Source organism: Chiloscyllium punctatum, chromosome 17 (genome assembly GCF_047496795.1).
Source record: "Chiloscyllium punctatum isolate Juve2018m chromosome 17, sChiPun1.3, whole genome shotgun sequence".
NCBI classification, from domain to species: domain Eukaryota; kingdom Metazoa; phylum Chordata; class Chondrichthyes; order Orectolobiformes; family Hemiscylliidae; genus Chiloscyllium; species Chiloscyllium punctatum.
The window spans coordinates 14,612,599-14,631,752 of NC_092755.1; positions in this window are offsets into that span (position 1 = coordinate 14,612,599).

Here is a 19,154-nt window from a genome sequence, read left to right on the forward strand (position 1 = left end):
TTCACTAGTTATTGCATCTTTATCAAATAAGATTAACTTTGATAATAAACCCATAAGTGTGTTCATTAAGAAACCTTGTTAATAGATCTTACTAATTAATCAGATATAAATCCAGATATTCGATTGGTCATTGCCACAACTGGTATTTTACATCGTCACCCAAAGTAGTGAGACTAGAGCATATTCCTCTTACCTCAAGTATAACAATACATCTATGTATAGCATTTTTTTTTAATATTAAGGAAATTAACATCACTACTTAACATTGGAACCAACGACACAGGAAGGGAAAAGATTGAGGTCCTGAAGGGAGATTGGAGAGAGTTAGGCAGGAATTCATAAAGGAGATCCTCAAGAGTAGTAATATCTGGATTACTCCCATTGCTACGAGCTAGTGAGAGCAGGAATAGGAGGATAGAGCAGATGAATGCATGGCTGAGGAGGTGGTGTACGGGAGAAGGATTCATATGGTTGGATCATTGGAATCTCTTTTGGGGTAGAATTGACCTGTACAAGGAGGACGGATTGCACCTAAATTGGAAAGGGACTAATATACTGGCAGGGAGATTTGCTAGAGCTGCTCAGGAAGATTTAAACGATTAAGTTTTGGGGGGGGGGGGGGCGGTGGCGGGGGGTGGTTGTGACCCATGGAGATAGTGAGGAAAGAGATCAATCTGAGACTGGTACAATCAAACAGTCAGGGCAGGCAGGGACAAGGTAGGACTAATAAACTAAACTGCATTTATTTCAATGCAAGGGACCTAACAGGGAAGACAGATGAATTCAGGGAATGGTTAGGAACACAGGACTGGGATATCATAGCAAGTAAAAAAAGCATGGCTCAGGGATGGACACACTGGCAGCTTAATGTTCCAGGTACAAATGCTACAGGAAAGAGACAGAAGCAGGCAAGAGAGGAGCGGGGAGCGGTGTTTTTGATAAGGGATAACATTACAGCTGTACTGAGGGGGGATATTCCTAGAAATACATCCAGGGAGGTTAATTGGGTGGAACTGAGAAATAAGAAAGGGATGATAACCTTATTGGGATTGTATTATAGACCCCCTAATAGTCAGAGGGAAATTGAGAAACAAACTTGTAAGGAGATTTCAGGTATCTGTAAGAATAATAGGTTGGTTATGGTAGGGCATTATAACTTTCCAAACATAACACTTCTTTGAAGGAAGGGATATATGACCGGTGGCGTGGGTGGGTGGGGGGTGGGGGCGGTTTCACCAGGTCCAGCTCAACGAAACATTTGGCATAGAAATGACAACTGGCAGGCAGAATTTGATTTTCTCGGGATGTTGTTTTGGCCTACAGGTGACAAATGGGACCGTAGTAGAAAGTACGAATACCAAGGTTGGGGGGAGGGGGTCACAATTGTAGAGCTGAAATACTTGAAACAGTCTATTGAAATAGAAACGGTATACGGGGATACAAATGCCTGGGTTGAATGGGTGAAGTTCGCTGTGAGATGTCTGAATAAAGGCATTTGCTATGCATGTGCCTCAGTTAGAGTGGTGGCTCGCGTGGTTCCCTTTCCGCTCAGGTGGAAGTGGGACATGGCTGGTATGATATGTATGATAGCCCTGTACCAGGATGAGACGGTGAGGGGGGACCCAGGCTGTCGGTCTTTGCTGTTGTTGTTCCCTCCCCTGAAGGAGGATTTAAAATGTCCCCCTTCATTTTTGAACGTGGTCGGAATCGCACCTCCTGTGTGTGAAGGCAGGTGTTGGACTGTTCCCGATTTCTAGGAGACTTAAAGTCCTGCTCGGAAATTGAATCGGTTCGCGAGACACTGTTCGGAGGAAACTATTCAGCTTTAAAGATACCCCAAGTGGATTTGTGGTGGTACTGTGGCGGAAAGATTCTAAGACCTACTATGCCCTCTGACTGGCGAGGCACTTGTGCAATTGTGCAATTGTGCAATTAGCTATTCCATTCAACCTAGCATTTGAAAAACGTGAGATTCCTGGAATGGGGAAAACGAGGAGTGCACGGTCAGTGTTTGCTACCTTCTTTGATGATGATATTTATTTGGACGGGATAGGGGTTCCCAGAGGGGTGCCTGATGAACTTAAGACTCATAACCAGATAGACAATAGACAATAGACAATAGGTGGGGGAGTAGGCCATTCTGCCCTTTGAACCTGCACCACCATTCAATATGATCACGGCTGATCATCCTTAATCAGTATCCTGTTCCTGCCTTATCTCCATAACCTTTGATTCCACAATCCTTGAGAGCTCTATCCAACTGTTTCGTAAATGAATCAAGAGACTGGCCCTCCACTGCCCTCTGGGGCAGAGCATTTCTCCTCATCTCTGTCAGAAATGGTCAAAACCGTATTTTTAAGCTGTGTCCTCTGGTTTGGCACTCACCCAGCACCGGAAACATGTTTCCTTGCCTCCAGAGTGTCCAATTCTTTCATAATCTTATATGTCACAAACAGATCCCCTCTCAGTCTTCTAAACTCAAGGGTATACAAGCCCAGTCGCTCCAGTCTTTCAGTGTAAGGTAATCCCGCCATTACAGGAATTGACCTCGTGAACCTACGCTGCACTCCCTCAATAGCCAGAATATATTTTCTCAAATTTGGAGACCAGAACTGCACACAGAACTCCAGGTGTGGTCTCTCCAGGGCCCTGTACAGCTGTAGAAGAACCTATTTGCTTCTTTACACAATCCCTCTTGTTATGAAGGCCAGAATGCTATTAGCCTTCTTCACTACCTGCTGTACCTGCACGTTTACCTTCATTGCCTGGTGTACAAAAACACCCAGATCTCTCTGTACTACCCCTTTACCTAAATTCATTCCATTTAGGTAGTAATCTGCCATCCTGTTCTTGCCACCAAAATGGATAACCATGCATGTATCCACATTAAACTGCATCTGCCATGCATCTGACCACTCACAGGGCTTTGGTTAGGCCAAAATGGAGTACTGTATGTAGCTCTGGGAGCCACATTCCAGGAAGGATGTGATTGTACTGGAGAGGGTGCAGAGGTGATTCACCAGGATGTTCTCTGGGATAGAGCATATCAGCTATGGAGAGAGGCTGGATCAGCTCGAGTTGTTTACTTTGGAGCAGAGAAAGCTGAGGAGTCAGGGATTGAGAAGGATAAGATTCTGAGGGAAATGGACAGGGTGGATAGAGAGCAGCCGTTCCTTTTAGTCAGAGGGTCAAGAACAAATGAGCAGACTTTTAAAGAGAAAAGTTTGAGGTTCAGAGAGGATTTAAATATTTTTTCACCTCGAGGATGTGGGGTTCTGGGATTACTTCCTGAGAGGGGAATTATCACGGGTAACCTCACAATCATTAAAAAGTACTTGGACGAGCACTTGGAAGTGTCATGGGCCTGGTGTCAGAAAGTGGGACTAATACAGATCGTGCTGCATTTCTGTTGGCACAGAGTCTATGCTCCTGTGAGTGTATGGTGTGGAAGGTCTATTATTGAGCAGTTTAAGGCAGAATTTGATGGCTTTCTGAAAAGTATATTCACAAGGGTTAAAAGAGTGAACTGTAATAGCTTGTTAAATTATGTCAATGTGAGAAATATGAGAAAACAAGTGCAGTTTCCTTACAGTTTGAAACCAGAGAATGGAGAATGGAGAATAGGGAAATAGCAGAACTATGAAACCACTACTTCAGTTCTGTCTTCACAGAACTTTCAAACAATACAAGGAAAACCAAGTCTGGTGTGGGAAAATGATAGAGTACATTGAACATAGAACATAGTACGTAAATGGTTTAGGAGAAATTATTGTGGCTGAAAGTATTGGTCAGAGACAACACTAACATAGATTTATGAAATGGGAATTATGTTTGAGAAACAGAATGGGAGACAAATGAAAGAGAAGCAATGGATGTAAAACATGTTGATTTTTAGAAAGATTTTGATAAAGCTCCAAGCCCAGTTTGCAAAATCAAATCTGAGTGGATTGGGGGTAATATATGGCTATGTTTCCAGAATAGGACAGCTGGCAGGAAACGGTGAATAAAAATAAACAGACTCGTCTGACATTGTCTGTCAGGTATGATTCTGTGAGTGTGACTATATCGCAGACACCCCATTACCTTCCCCAGATATCTCCTGTCTCATCAGCAGGACGGACACAGCAGAAGTGGTGGCACAGTGGGATACAGTTGGAAGGCAATTGCTCTTGGAGTCCTCAACAGTGACTCCGTATCCCATGAAGTCTCATGGCATTAGTTTGCACATGGGAAAGGAAACCTCCTGCTGATTACCACGTACCAGCCTCTCTGAGCTGATGAATCAGTACTCCTCCATGCTGACCAACACTTGGAGGAAGCACTGAGGGTAGCACGGATGCAAGATCTACTCTGGGTGGGGGGTTTCAATGTTCACCACCAAGAGTATCTCAGCGACAGCAGTACTGATCAAGCTGGCCAGGCCCCAAAGGATATAACTGCTCAACTGGTTCTGCAGCAGGTGGGGAAAGAACCAACAAGAGGAAAATATATACTTGACGACAGCCTTACTAATCTTGCAGTCGCAGAAGTATCTGTCCATGACAGTATCGGTAAGAGAGACCATTGTGGAGACAAAATCACACCTGCACATTGAGAATAACCTCCACCATTTTGGGTGGTACTATCACGTTGCTAAACAGGGCAGACTTCGAACAGATCTAGCAGCTCAAATCTGGATGTCTATAAGGTGTTGTGGGTCATCAATAGCAGCCAAGTTGTACTCCCGCATAACCTCATGGCCTGTCATCAATCTAGAGGATCAACACTGGTTCAGTGGAGTGTGCATACCTGATAATGAGGTGTCAGCCTGGTGAAGCCACCAATCAGGATTACTTGTGCACCAAACAGCATAAGTAGTAAGTGATAGACACAGCTAAGTGATCCCACAAGCAAAGGATCAGATCTAAGCTCTGCAGTACTTCCACATCTAGCCGAGAAACGTTGGGGACAATTAAACAATTCACTGGAGGAAGAGATTCCACAAATAACCCCTTCCTCTATGATGGAAGAGCCCAGCACTTCAGTGTATAAGATAAGGCTGATGCATTCGCAAAATCTTCAGTCAGAAGTGCTGAGTGGATGATCCATCTCAGCCTCCTACAGTGGTCCACAGCAATTCAGTTACCAGTCATCAACCAATTCGATTCAGTCCACTCGAAATCCAGAAACAATTGGAGATGCTGGATTCTACAAAAGGTGCATAATCTGACACCATTATGGCAATAGTGCTGAAAACTTGTGCTCCATAACTTGCCACTCCCCTAGCCAAACTATTTCAATACAGTTACAACAATGGCTTTTCCTGATTATGTGGAAAATTACCCCAAGTATCTCCTGTATATAAAAAGCAGAACAAATCCAATCCGGCCAATTACCACCCCATCAGTCTACTCTCGATCATCAGTAAAGTGGTGGAAGGTCTCAGTGATTTTAATCAGCACTTGCTCAGCAATAACCTGGTCAATGGCGCCCAGTTTGGGCTCCACCAGGGCCACTCAGCTCCTGACCTCGTTACCGTGGTTCAAACATGGACAACAGAGCTGAATTCCAGAGGTGGGGTGAGAGTGACAGCCCTTTAAATCAAGGCTGTCTTCGACCAAGTGTGGTATCAAGGGGCCTTAGCAACACTGGAATCAATGGGTATCAGGGGCAAACTCCCTGCTGGTTATAATCATACCTGACACGTAGGAAGATGGTCATGGTTGATAAAGGTCAGTCAAGTCAGCTCCAGGACAAGTCTGTAGGAGTCCCTCGGGCAGTGGCCGAAAACTTCTTCAGGGCTGCTTGAGCAATGACCTTCCCTCCATTTTAACGTCAGAAGTGGGGATGTTCACTAATGATTGTACAATGTTCTGCAACATTTGTGGCTCCTCAGATACTGAAACATTACATTTTCAAATGCGACAAGATCTGGACAGTATCCAGGCTATAAAGTGGCAAGTAATATTCAGGCCACACAACTGCCAGAGCGTGACCATCACCAATAAAATACAATCTAACCTGCCCCTTGGCATTCAATGGTGTTACTATCACTGAATCTCCCAGTATCAGATTCCTGGTGGGTAATCATTGCTCAGACACTCACTGGTCGCGCCACATAAACATAAGTCACTATAAGAGCAGGTCAGAAGCTAGGAATACTGCGGCGAGTAACTCACATCCTGACTTCCAAAAGTCTGTCCATCATCTACAATGCATAAGTCAGAAGTGTGATAGGTGACTACCAATTTGCCTGGATGAGTTCAGCCCCAACAACACTCAAGAAGCTTTATACCATCCAGGACAAAGCAGCCAGTTTGACTGTCCCTTCATCCACAATGCTCCACAATCAACGCTCAGCCCCAGCAGCAGTGTTTTACTATCGACATGCTGCAATGAAATGATTCACCAAAGATCCTCAGAGACCACCTTCCCAACTCCCATGTCTATCTAGAAGGACAAGGGCTACAGATATATGGGAATACCATCATCTTCAGGTTCCCTCCAAGCCATTCACCATCCTGACTTGGAAATATATCACCGCTCCTTCACAGTCACTGGGTCAGAATCCTGGAATTCCCTCCCTAATGGCATTGGAGGTCAACCACAGCAGGTGGACTGCAGCGTTCAACAAGGCAGCTCACCACCACCTTCTCAAGGGTAACTAGGGACGGGCAATAAATGCTGGCACAGCCAGTCACAAACAGATTCATGAAATAAATAAATAGAAATTAACAGAGGAAGTTTGCTGAGGTTTCGCAGGGATCGGTGCTTGGGGCCCAGCTGTTCACAATGCCCTTTAAACATTTGGTTGCTGGAATCAGATACAATATATCCCAGCCTGCTGACAGCACTAACGGATGTGGGATTGTGAGTGGGTGAGGAGGTTATAAAAAAGCACCGAGAAGACTCAGACAATTTAAGTGAATGGGTAAATACGTGACAGATGGAGAACAATGTGGATAGAGGTGACGGTGTGCTCTTTGGTGGAAACGATAAATTGGCAGCCTACCATTTGGAAAGGATTGGTTGAAACATGTTGATCTACAAAGAGACGTATGCTCCTTTTTGTTGTTTCCTTCTGCATAAACCTCGGAGGTCCCTGCAGTGCAGTGAGTTCTGCAACCAGAAGTCAATACTGGGCATGGAGATTGGCACACTGCCCAGTGTACACAGACCCACCAAGTGGGGAGCTGCAACACTGAAAAGGATCTGCATCTCCCTGTACACCAGTCGCTGAAAGTAATATTGCAGAAACAGAAAGCAGTGAGGAAGACAAATGGTGTGTTGACCTTCATTTCAGGGGGATGTGAGTCCAGGAGAAAAGGTGTCTTACTGCAGCTGTACAGGGCCTTGGTGAGATATCATCTTGAACTTTGTGCAGTATTGTGGACGGTTTTGGTCTCCTTACCTAATAAAGGACAAATCTGACATTGAGGGAGAGCAGTGAAGGATGACCAGACTGATCTCTGGGATGACGGGCTTGTTGTGGGAGCAGAGTTTGGGTGACTGGGCCAGTATTCCATGGGGTTTAGGAAAATGAGTGGAGATCTCATTGAAATATACAAAACTCTGACAGGGTGAGTCAGATTGGAAGCAGGGATGATAATTCCCCTGGGTGGGACTTCTAAAACAAGGGGCCACAGTATTAGGTACAGGCAGTCACTCTGCATTGAGATGATAATAAATGTCTGCTCTCATTGACTCGGGAACCTGGGGAATTCTCTCGCACCTGGAAACCGAGACACTGATTATAAAAAAGGATTTATAGACAGTAAAGGGATGGTGGGAGAGCATGAGTACGGCGTGGAAATGAAGGGCCAACCATCATTATATTGAATTGGTAGCAGACTCGATGGACCAAATGTACTACTGCACCGCCTATTTTATAGCTTCCCAAGGTTACTCACATTAACGGATATGTATATCGTGTGGGGTAAGTGCATTGAGGAGATTTTTTCCATGTACTAGAATGGGGAGGCTCAATGTGTTTTCCATTCCCGATGTTTCTGTGCAGTCTGTGGGAAAGCTCTGTAAATGCTGTCACGAGCTCCCAGATGTTAGGAAGGAGGTTTCTGCAGAGTCGACAGTACTGTGTTCCCATTCCCTTTTCCGACACTGATGCTGAGGCCGGGTGTTCTGTCCGGTTTCATCCTTTCAGACCTCGGAGTAGTTTGCTTCGATCAGATCTGTTGGTCAAGTCTGGTAGATTTAATCAGTTAGCATCAGGTAAAGTTCACGTGATAATGACCCTGCCATCTTCACCCACGCTCGTCACTGAGCCATAGATGGCGTTGATGGTAATGACAGACTGAGGTGTTATCCTGGCAAAAAGTTACAGGTTGTGGGTGAATGCAGATCTGCTTCTCCTGCTGCTGTGGTCGACAGCACTACGTGAATACGCAGTTTCGAGCTGCGATATCTGCAATGCAATTTTGCTGTCTGTTCCCCAATTCTCACTGAGACCCAATCACCCGTCAGCCCTGTACTCAGTGACCTAACCTGGTTTCTGATGTGGAAATACTTACATTTTCATACTCTCTTTCTGCTGAGGGTCTCGCCCCGGGTCTCGCTTCCAATCTGACACATTCCGCAAAAGCATTTAACTGATCTTAATTCAAATGTTTAATTCACCTAAATCTTTTTCATTGAGAAATACCAATCTTCTGTGATTAAAGTGAAAGTTTTTCCTCTCTTTCTCTCCCTGACCATGATTAAGAGCTCTGTTGTGTCAGTGATGCCAGCGTTATGTAGTTTCAGAGCCAATGAATTCTCTGGATTCCCATTCATCTTCACCACATTGTATATTTTCTCTTTTGGTTTGATGCCTTATCACTCATTGAAGTCCCGGTAGAAAGGGGATTAACTGAAATAAGTTGCGACACCAGAATCAAGAATTTGGAGCACATTTCCTGATAAGAATGAGAGAGTAGTGTAGGGAATTCCAGAAAAGGAGGGAATGTTGAGAGGATCAAATCATGTTTTAATGTTTTATGAGTTTTATACATCATATGAATCATTTTTCGTTAACTGTGTCTCTGTTGTTCATTTACAATGTGTTGCACACATATGAAAAATGCGACTTATCTGCACACACACATTGATTAAACAGTGTATATAAAATCATTGTTCCACCATTGAAACTGTCCTGTTGTTGTGTTACGAGGATACATGAACACCAACTGGCCACCAAAAGACATGACGCACTATCACTATGTTCCTTACATACAGTCAAAGAAGGGCACCACTTTGACTGGGACAAAGCACACACACATACTAACACACGCAAGTATCTTCTTAGAGGAATGGTATTCTAACCAGAAGTCCATCAATACACGCATCAATTTAGATCCTGTCTACATTGTCTTGTTAAAATAACCGGAAATGACATCACCCACATTAAGAAACCAAGACCTATAAATAGAGAGGTGGGACATACCACCAGCACTTCAGCAGATACTCTCACTGATTATGTCACCTACTCATGGTGACGAAACTTCTGAAAACATACCTTCAAGCTCAGCGAGCTAACTTGCACACATATGAATTGTTATTTTTTGATTATTAGTGGAATTTAGGAGTTCTCTGTCGCTCACGTTTTGACAGATTATGATGTGAGCTGAGCTTTTCTAGGTGTGTGATTTTAATTAACAGAGGGGTTCGACATTGATGTCATAACAGTTTGGGGCCTTGCTGTGTGGCACTTGGACCGACTTGAACAGATTTGAGATACAACAGGTCCCAGCAAATTCCAACTCATTGCAATTAGTGACTTTGATCTTCAAATAAAACCAGTGGGAAAATTCATTTAATTTTGTTACTTGTGGTTGGTTAAATGAAAAGTGAGGGAAATAGCTTTTAACGTTATTAAAGAGGTTCCAAATTTTCCAAGGAAGTTTAGAACGACAGAAGGAGGACATTTTTTTTAATTAGCAAATAGGTTGGAATTGAGTTTAACCAGGGAGAAAAGGGAAGCTGAAATTGTTATGGAGTTGGTGAAGCACTTTGATGTATCAGAGAAAGAGGCAACTGCAGTAGAGTTATAAAAACTTAAATTGCAAATGTGGCAACTGGAGTTAGAAGATAACTAAAGGGATGGAAACAGAGAGAGACGAAAGAGAAAGAGAGGAAAAAGAACGAGAGAGGGGATTTGAAATTCAGAAGTTTGGAATTAGACAAGTAAGTTAAATTAACAGGATGTAGATGAAGGGAAAATGTAGGGATGTATACAACTAGGTTAGTAACTTGCCATATTTCGATGAGAAAAATGTCAAAACCTTTTTATTTCATTTGAAAAAATGGCTAGGCAGATGACGTGTCCAGTGAACTTGTGGGTAATGCTAGTTCAGACTAAGCTGGTGGGCACAGCTGGTGAGGTATGTGCAGCGCTGTCAGATGAGGGGGCAAGAGATTATAAATATGTCAGATTAGATATTTTGATTGGTTATGAATTGGTACTAGAAGCATATAGACAGAAGTTCAGAAAAATAGAGACGCAACCAGGTCAGACTTATATTGAGTTTGAAAGAATTAACCACAGTCATTTTGACAGGTGGGTGCTGGCCTTAAAAATGGATAAGACCTGTGAGGCTTGAAGGGAGATTAATCTGCTGGAGAAGTTAAAAGACTCACTTCCAGAGACAGTAAGAATTAATGTGAATGAATAGAAAGTTCAATAAGTGAGAAGCGCGGCAGAAATGGCAGGTAAATATGCATTGTGGCATGTGATGAAATTTAGCTTCTGGCAGGAATTTCATCCTGTGAGGGATAGAAATTGGGAGAAGGGACGATCACACATTACAAAGCGAACAGTAGCTCACAATAGTTTACCACAAGTGAAGAAAGAAGCCCAAGGGGGTTTAAAGGTGGTAAAAGGCCTCAGGTGCTCTCACTATAAGGGAGTGGAACACATAAAATTACAGTGCTGGTGGTTTAAGAAGGGCACAGGGAAAAAGTTGTTTTTACTGCAGTAAGCTAGGACACTCCGTGCTGGTCGTTAAAGGAAGACACTTTGGGGAAAGATGCGGTACAAGAGGCTAAGCCCAGTGGCATTAGTGAAACTGGTAAAGGAGACCACAAGTGGAGCCGAGGAGCTGCAGGAAATTGCACAGCCAAGGCAAGGGCTGGGTATGAAGGCAGCGCCTGATCTATCTAAAGAATTCACCTCTGTAGATAAAGTTTACTCAGAAAGAATAGGGGGAGAAGGACAAGAAGCTATACTTTTGTGAGATATGGGATCTGCTCAGTCTGTAATAGTTGAGAAGTGAGACGCTGGAAAAGCACAACAGATCAGGCAGCATCCAGACAGCAGGACAATCGAATATCAGGCAGAAACCCATGGTCAGGAACATGGTAGGGGGACAATGGGGCTGAAAGATAAATACGAGGGTCGTAGCTGAGCTGGTGGGAGGGTCACTGGGAAGGCAATAAGAAGATACAGGTGGGAGTGATAGTGATATGTCGGAGGTAGAATAGAGTCGATAGGTGGAAAGGAAGATGGCTAGTTCGGGCAGTCCAAGAGAGCAGTGCCAGTTTGAACGGTTGGATGTAGGAGAGATTGGTGGAGGGGAGATTTGGAATTTGGTGAAGTCAACGTTGATGCTTTTCAGTTTGAGGGTTCCAGCTGTCCTACCACCGATAGGAGTCCTATCACCCTCCTGTCCGACCTATCACCATCACACCCTCCCTGCATCTACCTATCACCTTCCAAACTCCCTTCCACCCAGCTCCACCCTCACCCTCCCATTTATTTCTCAAACTCCTTGCCCCTCCCTTACCTCCCACTTTCCTGATGAAGAATTTATGCCTGAAACGTTAACGCTCCTGTCCCTCGGATGCTGCTGACGTGCTGTGCTTTTCCGGCCCCACACTTTTCAACGCTCATCTCCAGCATCTGCAGCCCTCACTTTCTCTCTCCCTCTAATAGTAAGAGATGAATTTTTTTTCACTCTTTCTGGCAAGTTAATCAAGAGCGTGTTAAGTTGTGGAATGGGGACAGAAATTAAGCATTCCCTTGTGTAACATCAGGATGGAATGCCAAATCAAGATTAGGGAAGTAACAGTGACAGTGAGTAACAGAGTGTCAGTTCCAAAATTCAGTTTGTTCTTGGGAACGATTTCACAGGAGGCGAGGTGGGATAGGCACCCCTTGTGGCGGAGAAGCCAAAGGAAGACAGGGAATTGGTGAGTTGAAAGTAAATTACACAGGAATTTTTCCAGACTGTGTAGTAACAAGATCCCACTGTCATAAGTTACATCAGGAAGGAAAAATGAACGAAAAAGACAAATGGGTTGACGCTCAGTGAACTGACCCCCTGTTTGATGTAACGGTGCAGGAAAACCCTGAACAGGCAGAGGGTCAGGCAGAGGTGTTTAGTCCAGAAAGGCTAATGGACTTACAACAGATATATACACACAAATTCACACACACATAAACATGCACACCAGATAAAGGAATCAAAATATATTGTTGAACATTATTAACTTAAAGATAGAATTCTAAAATTAAAATGGAGACCCCGATAGGTTACTGCAGAAGGGAAATGGGCCGAAGTGCACCAGATTGTGTTAGCAGTAACGTACAGTGTTACGGGTAGCTCATAAACTAACTGCAGGGGGTCACCTAGGTGTACAGAAGACTCAGGCTAAGGTACGTAAGCATTTCTAGTGGCCTGGAATGCACAAGGACGCGGTTAATTTTTGTTGTGCGTGACATACATACCAAATGGTAGGTAAGTAACAGGCAGTAATAAAACCAGCACCTTTCTTACCAATTCCTGCATTCGAAGAACCTTGCACGTGGGTTATGATTAATTGTGTACCTTCCCTTTCTAAAGTAAAAGTGGAAACCAATACTTGCTGACGGTAATGGATGTGTCTACCAGATTTCCAGAGGAAACTCCATTATTGGAGTGTCAAGGCAAAAAGGGAGGTGGAGGAGTTGGTAGCTTTCTTTACTCACTGTGGACTGCTCAGAGAGATTCAGTCAGACCGAGGGTCTCATTTTACCGCTCAGCTGTTTAAGGAAGTCATGGATGGCTTAGGCATACAGCACTTCAAATCAAGTGTGTCCCATCCTGAATCCCAGGGAGCCTTGGAAAGTTAGCATCAGATGCTGAAGACTATGTTAACAGCGTACTGTCAGGGTTGGCCAAATGATTGGGATAAAGGTGCCCCATTAAATTGTTTGCCATTAGAGATGTCCCAATAAATCACTTTACTTCCTTTGAGTTAATATTCGTTTATGAAGTGAGAGGTCCTTTGAAATTAATTAAATATAAATTGACAGGACCGAAGTCGGAAATCTCACACCTGGGTTATGTGTATGAGGTGAAGGAGAGAGTAGATGGAGTAGGTGAGTTTGCTAAGCCGTATCTGAAGAGCCCAGCATAGAGTGAAGCAGGTGGCAGATAAAAACACTGAAACTTTGAAGATTTCCCGTGGGATGACGTATTAGTATTGCTATCAGTGGTAAGAAATCTCTTCAAAGCCAGGTTTAGTGGCCCCTTTCAAATAAAAAAATACGCGGATTCAGTTAAGCTATCTAGTAAAGATACCAGAGATGACAAAAAACTTTATCGAGTATTTCATACGGATGAATAATGCACCAGCCACATTTAAGACTCAGAAACAGAGTTGTGGCCAGATGAATAAATTGTGCAGTTTATCTGTATGATGCAGTGATCTTTAGCAAGTGATTGAAAGCTCACATGTTACTGTTGGCAGAGCATGTTGAACGATTACAAGAAGCAAACTTGGGAATAAACTTAATGAAAACAGAATTCGCGAAGGCAGAGGTGACGTTCTTGGGACATTACATTAGACATGGAAGGTTGACCCCATGGAACATAAAAGCGAAGGACTTTGAGGAATTTCCACGACCATCGTCGAAGAAAGAGGTGCTTCAATTTTTGGAAGTGAGTGGATTCTATCGGAAGTTCTTTGCAAACTTCAGCAGCGTATGGGCAACACTGCTGGATTTATTAAAGAAGAACACAGAATGGTGGTGGACAGAACAATGCCAGGAGGCATTTGAGAATTTTAAAGCAGGATTAATCACCGCACCAGCTTTAGCTACACCAAATATTCTGAAACCCTTTGAAAATTGTGATTGATGCTCGGGATATAGGGGTCAGAGATGAATTGCTACAGAACGAGGATGATGGAACTGAATGTCTAATTGGCTACTTGTCGAAAAAACTCAATATCCACCAGAAAAAAAAATACAAAATCTCCATTATTGAACAAGAATGATTAAGTTTCACACTGGCCTGACAATATTGTAATGTGTATATGACAAACAAATTGTCGGAGATGGTTGTGGACAACGACAAATCTCTCGCATTGTTTGGAATATTTAAAGACCAGAATATGAAACTATTTAATTGGAGTCTTACCTTACCGACTTTAAACTCACAAAATGGACATGTTGTGGCTCCTACAATGTGATAGCAGATGGGTTTTTGCGGATTTAAAGGAAAGCAGTGTAGATAAGATTTGACTTATTCCAGTGTTGTATTGGTGTGCAGAATTAATATGAATGATATAACTGAGATTAATACTTTTGTATTTCATATAATGGGATTAAGAATTACAGGAAAAGAAATGCAGCCATCTTTTCATTCTGCTGGTTCATTTTATTTTCTGAAGTGGCAAGATGTTATGAAGCCAAAAACATGTATGGGCACTTTAAGACAGATCGGGTTTTGTTGAATAGAAATTAAAACCACAGATGCTAGCTAAAGGTCACACTGTTCCACATGTCCCCATTAGCTGAGAAATTGATACCTGGGTTTTGGTTGCTGTTTTGACAGCCATTCAAATGCAACCAAGTAGTTTAAATAACGCTCAGGATACCAGAAACCAACAGAATTTGAATATTATTGTTTGGACACCTGGAAAACAATCAAATTATGAGAATTATTATATCATGGGGAGTATATAAATCCAGCATTTTGAACACTGGAGGGAGAGCTGCTGCCATCCAACAGCAGAGTAACTGCTGTGGAGCAGGAGTGCTAACTGACCATCTCAAACACTCTCTATCAAAGACACATGTTCATCTAAACCTACTTGCAATAAGAAAAAATGACCCAGGGAGATCAGCAGCTGAAAGAGTGAGCACAGCGGGGAAGATAGAGACTGTATGGTCTTGAGGTTTTAATTTTCATATGTGGGTTGTTGGAACAGCATATTTTTACAGAGTTGGAGTCAGATAGTAAGTAGCTGAGAAAAGAGGGGCTTGTATTTGTGAATAGTTGTTGTTTAGTGTTCACTATTAAAGTTAAGAAACTAACTTGATAATTTTTGTTAAATAGTGGAATGTAGGAGATCTGTGTGGCTCATATTTTAACAGATTACGAGGTGAGACGAGCTTTTCTGGGTGTTTGGGTTTAATTAACAGAGGGGTTCGAGTCCACCTTGTAAATGTCCATCCATGCTAACCCTATTTCCCTGCAGTTGGCCCATATGCTTCCAGTCCTTTCCTATCCACATATTTATCCAAATGTTTTTGAAATGTTGTTAATGTACCCCGCTCAACCACATCTGCTGGCAACTCATCCACGTACCAGCCGTCTGTGTAAAGAAGTGGCCCCTCAGGTTCCCTTTAACCTTAAACTGATCCCCTCTAATCCTCGAATCTCTGCACCTTGGAAAAAGACTGAGAACATTAACCCCATCATACCCCTCGTGATTTTATACAGCTCTATAAGGACTCCCTCAGTCTCTTAAACGCTAAAGAAAAGGTCCTAGCTTGTCCAACCACTCCCTATAACTCAGACCATTGGGTCCTGGCAACGTCTTTGTAAATTTCTTCTGCACTCTTTCTCATTTAATAACATCCTCCCCATAACAAGGTGACAAAACCGAACACAATACTCAAAGTGCGGCCTTCCCAAAGTCCTGTGTAACTGCAACATAAGGTCCCTACTTCTATACTTAATATCCTGCCTGATGAAGGCCAATGTGCCAAAAGCCTTCTTCACTGCCCTGTCTACCTGTGTCTCCACTCTTAGAGTACCGTGCACCTGAACACCAAGGTCCCTCTGCCAACCGCAGCCTTGAAGACCCTCCCACTCACCATGAAACTCCTACCTTGATTTGAGTTTCCAAAATGCAAGAATTCAGACTTCTATATTAAATTCCATTTGCCATTTCTCTGTCCATTTCCCACCTGATTAAGGTCCTGATGCAATTTCTGATAAACTTCCGAACTGATCATGCTCCCAATTACTTTAGTGTCATCTGCAAACTTACTAATCATACCTTGTACATTCTCAACCAAATCATAGACAACAAACAGCAATGGACCAAGCCTCCAGTCTGACAAACATACTTCCACTCAATCCTCTGCTTCCGACCATCAACCCAACTGTGTATCCAATTGGCCAGTTCCCCCCGCATTCTACGAGATGTAACCTTCCTGAGCAGCCTGCTGTGTGGAACCTTATCAAAGGCCTTACTGAAATCCATAGAGACTACGTCTACCATTCTGCCCTCATCAAACCTCCTGGTAACTTCATCAAAGGACTCTAAGAAATTTGGGAAGCATGATCTCCCACTCACAAGTCTATGCTGACTGCTCCGAATCAAACCCTCTGTACGTAATGGGTGCATTCAATGATATGCTGTCCTTCATTGTAAGATGATTCAAGTCCATAAGTAAAGCCATCTTCCTGCTGTTGAAGAGCCTTGCAGAGAGAGCATTTGGGGCACTCTCTACAGATTTAATGTCCTTTGTATGGAATGATTCCCTTACCACAGACACGGGTGATGGTAACATGAGGATAGAGTGAACAAGCTGAGTGTTTAATCTGTAGAGCTGTGAGAGACGAAGAAATTGTGATGCTGAAACACAAGGAGTGGCAGATTTCACTTATTTCCAAATCAGACATTGACAGCGAGAGAAATTCCGTACTTTACCCAGGATTGATTGGTTTGATTTATTGTCACGTGTACCTCAGGACAGGGAAACACTTTATTTATGAGCAGTGAAGGCAGATCATAGTAAGCATGGCCAGACAGATCATAGGGTGGAAATAGACTTGGACAGAGTAAGGCACCCAGGTTACACTGCACAGGACATGCACTAGACAAGGTCAACATGAACAAGATCACCATTATTTGAACTTACGGAGTCCATTCATCAGTCTAACGTGACTTTCCTAATAGTTTATATGCCTTAATTAACTCTCCCCATGTTATTTTGCAGTCAGCGTGTGAACCCGTACTGAATGTCAGGTTGCTCACAATCCCCAACAGCAGCCACAATACCTTCCATCTGAAACAGGTAGCCATTCCCACCAGCTTCTGCCCTACATCGAGAACACCAGGCTGTCTTCTCGGAGATGGAAGGTGCCTTCTTGAGACTTCACACAAGACATATGGCTTCCCTGCTCACCACGAGAAAACCACGTTAAAGTTCCACATGTGTATCAGAAGCAACAGAGCCAGGAGGAACAACGTGGAACAGTCTGTCTGTGCAGCCTCTGCCCCACTTGTTCATCATGTTGGAGCATCAATTAGGAGACAATTAAGACTGCCGATGCTGGAGATCAGAGGAGAGCATCAATTGCTGGAAAAGCACAGCGGGTCAGGCAGCATTCCAGGAGCAGGATAATCGAAGTTTGGGGCATAAGACATTCATCAGGAATCAGCAAAAAATACCTCATTCTGCCCCCGTGTAAGTGCATTGAAGTGGGAACGGCCTCCTGCTGTTCCTGTGTAAATGACTCAAGGGAGTGATTGGCTTCAACCTCGTCCGTTTGGACAGGGCTAAGGTCCTGACTGGTTACCCCTGGTTCCTGTTTGACAGCTCATTGTACTGACTAGTGTGACAACGTTGCAGCTTTAAGAGGTTATTTTGTCCGGGTTTCTTTTAAGAGAGTGATTCAATGATTGTAACCAAGCTGGCGAGTTAAGACCACTTGAGTAAACAGCTAGCGAGGCCTTGTGTTTATTTTAATGCAGACTGAATGTGTGTGGCCAGCTCTCACAGATTAGGATCTCTGGGTTTTGGTTTCTCGGCAACATCAGAAACTATTGGGGTCTCCACAGAGTTGGAAGCTTCAGTGCATGTTTCCCGCTTGCTACCCTCTCTGAAATTTCTCTTCATGTTGTTTTTAATTCCTGGATTGGAGAAATGTTTGTGACAATCTGTGTCTTAATATTTATTTTTGCCAGGGTCTGTGTTTATGGGAGTTTCCTATATTGGAACAGTTCATTAGTCATAGTTCCTAGATCTATTATTCTGTTAAACTGTCCAATAGACTTACGTTATTCTAAATTCCTCTTTCTTTGTTTTCATTTTCTCTTTCGTGTTTAAGTAGATGGTGTTTTGCTTCACACCGAGTAGTTTGATCAATCACATTGTATCTGGAACAGACAGTTTACATTTCCTTTAAAATAAGAAAACATTAGAGTCAAGGCTACCTCCTTCAAAAATTTTCGAGGGGCTCTGTGTGGTCCATCACACTGGAATCCTTCTCTTCCTGAGTAATAGGCTGAAGGCACAGAATAGGCTGTCCCTGTTCGACTCTAATACTGTTAATGCGCTGAATGACTTCCTCATATTCCTGTGAAACCAGTGTGAGCTGCTGAATGAACTCTTGTTTTACTTTGGCAATGTGCAGTGCCAACCAGTGCGGTTACATGAATATTATGGACACTTTAACAGCACAAGCCTCAATGGAGTCTGGATCCTGCTACACATGGACAAAGACCAGTTCAGGAACTGACGGGGGACAAAACGTTCTGAACATTGTGGAATCTTCAGTGACCATCAGTGACTTCTGATCTTATGGTGGGGAGGGTGGGGGCGGGGAGACATTGATGAAGCAGCTGAAGCTGTTTGTGAAGACGAAGCTACCCAGAGGATGTCCCACAGAGGTGACCCAGGACTGAGATGGTGAACATCTTCCTTTGTGCCATGATTGACCCCAAACACTGGAGAGGTTACTCTGATTCCCATTAAGTCCAGTTTTGTTAAGCTCCTTTATGTCAACAGACATCAACCACTGCCTTGATATCGGGACCAGTCATTTTTACCTGAACCCTTGTCTCAACCTCTTTTGTTCACACCAATAGGCCATGATATAGGAGCAGCAAGTGTTTTCTTCAAACAGTTCGGATTGAATGTCAGGATTTCTCTCCTCAAGGGTGTTCGGGGAGCTAGA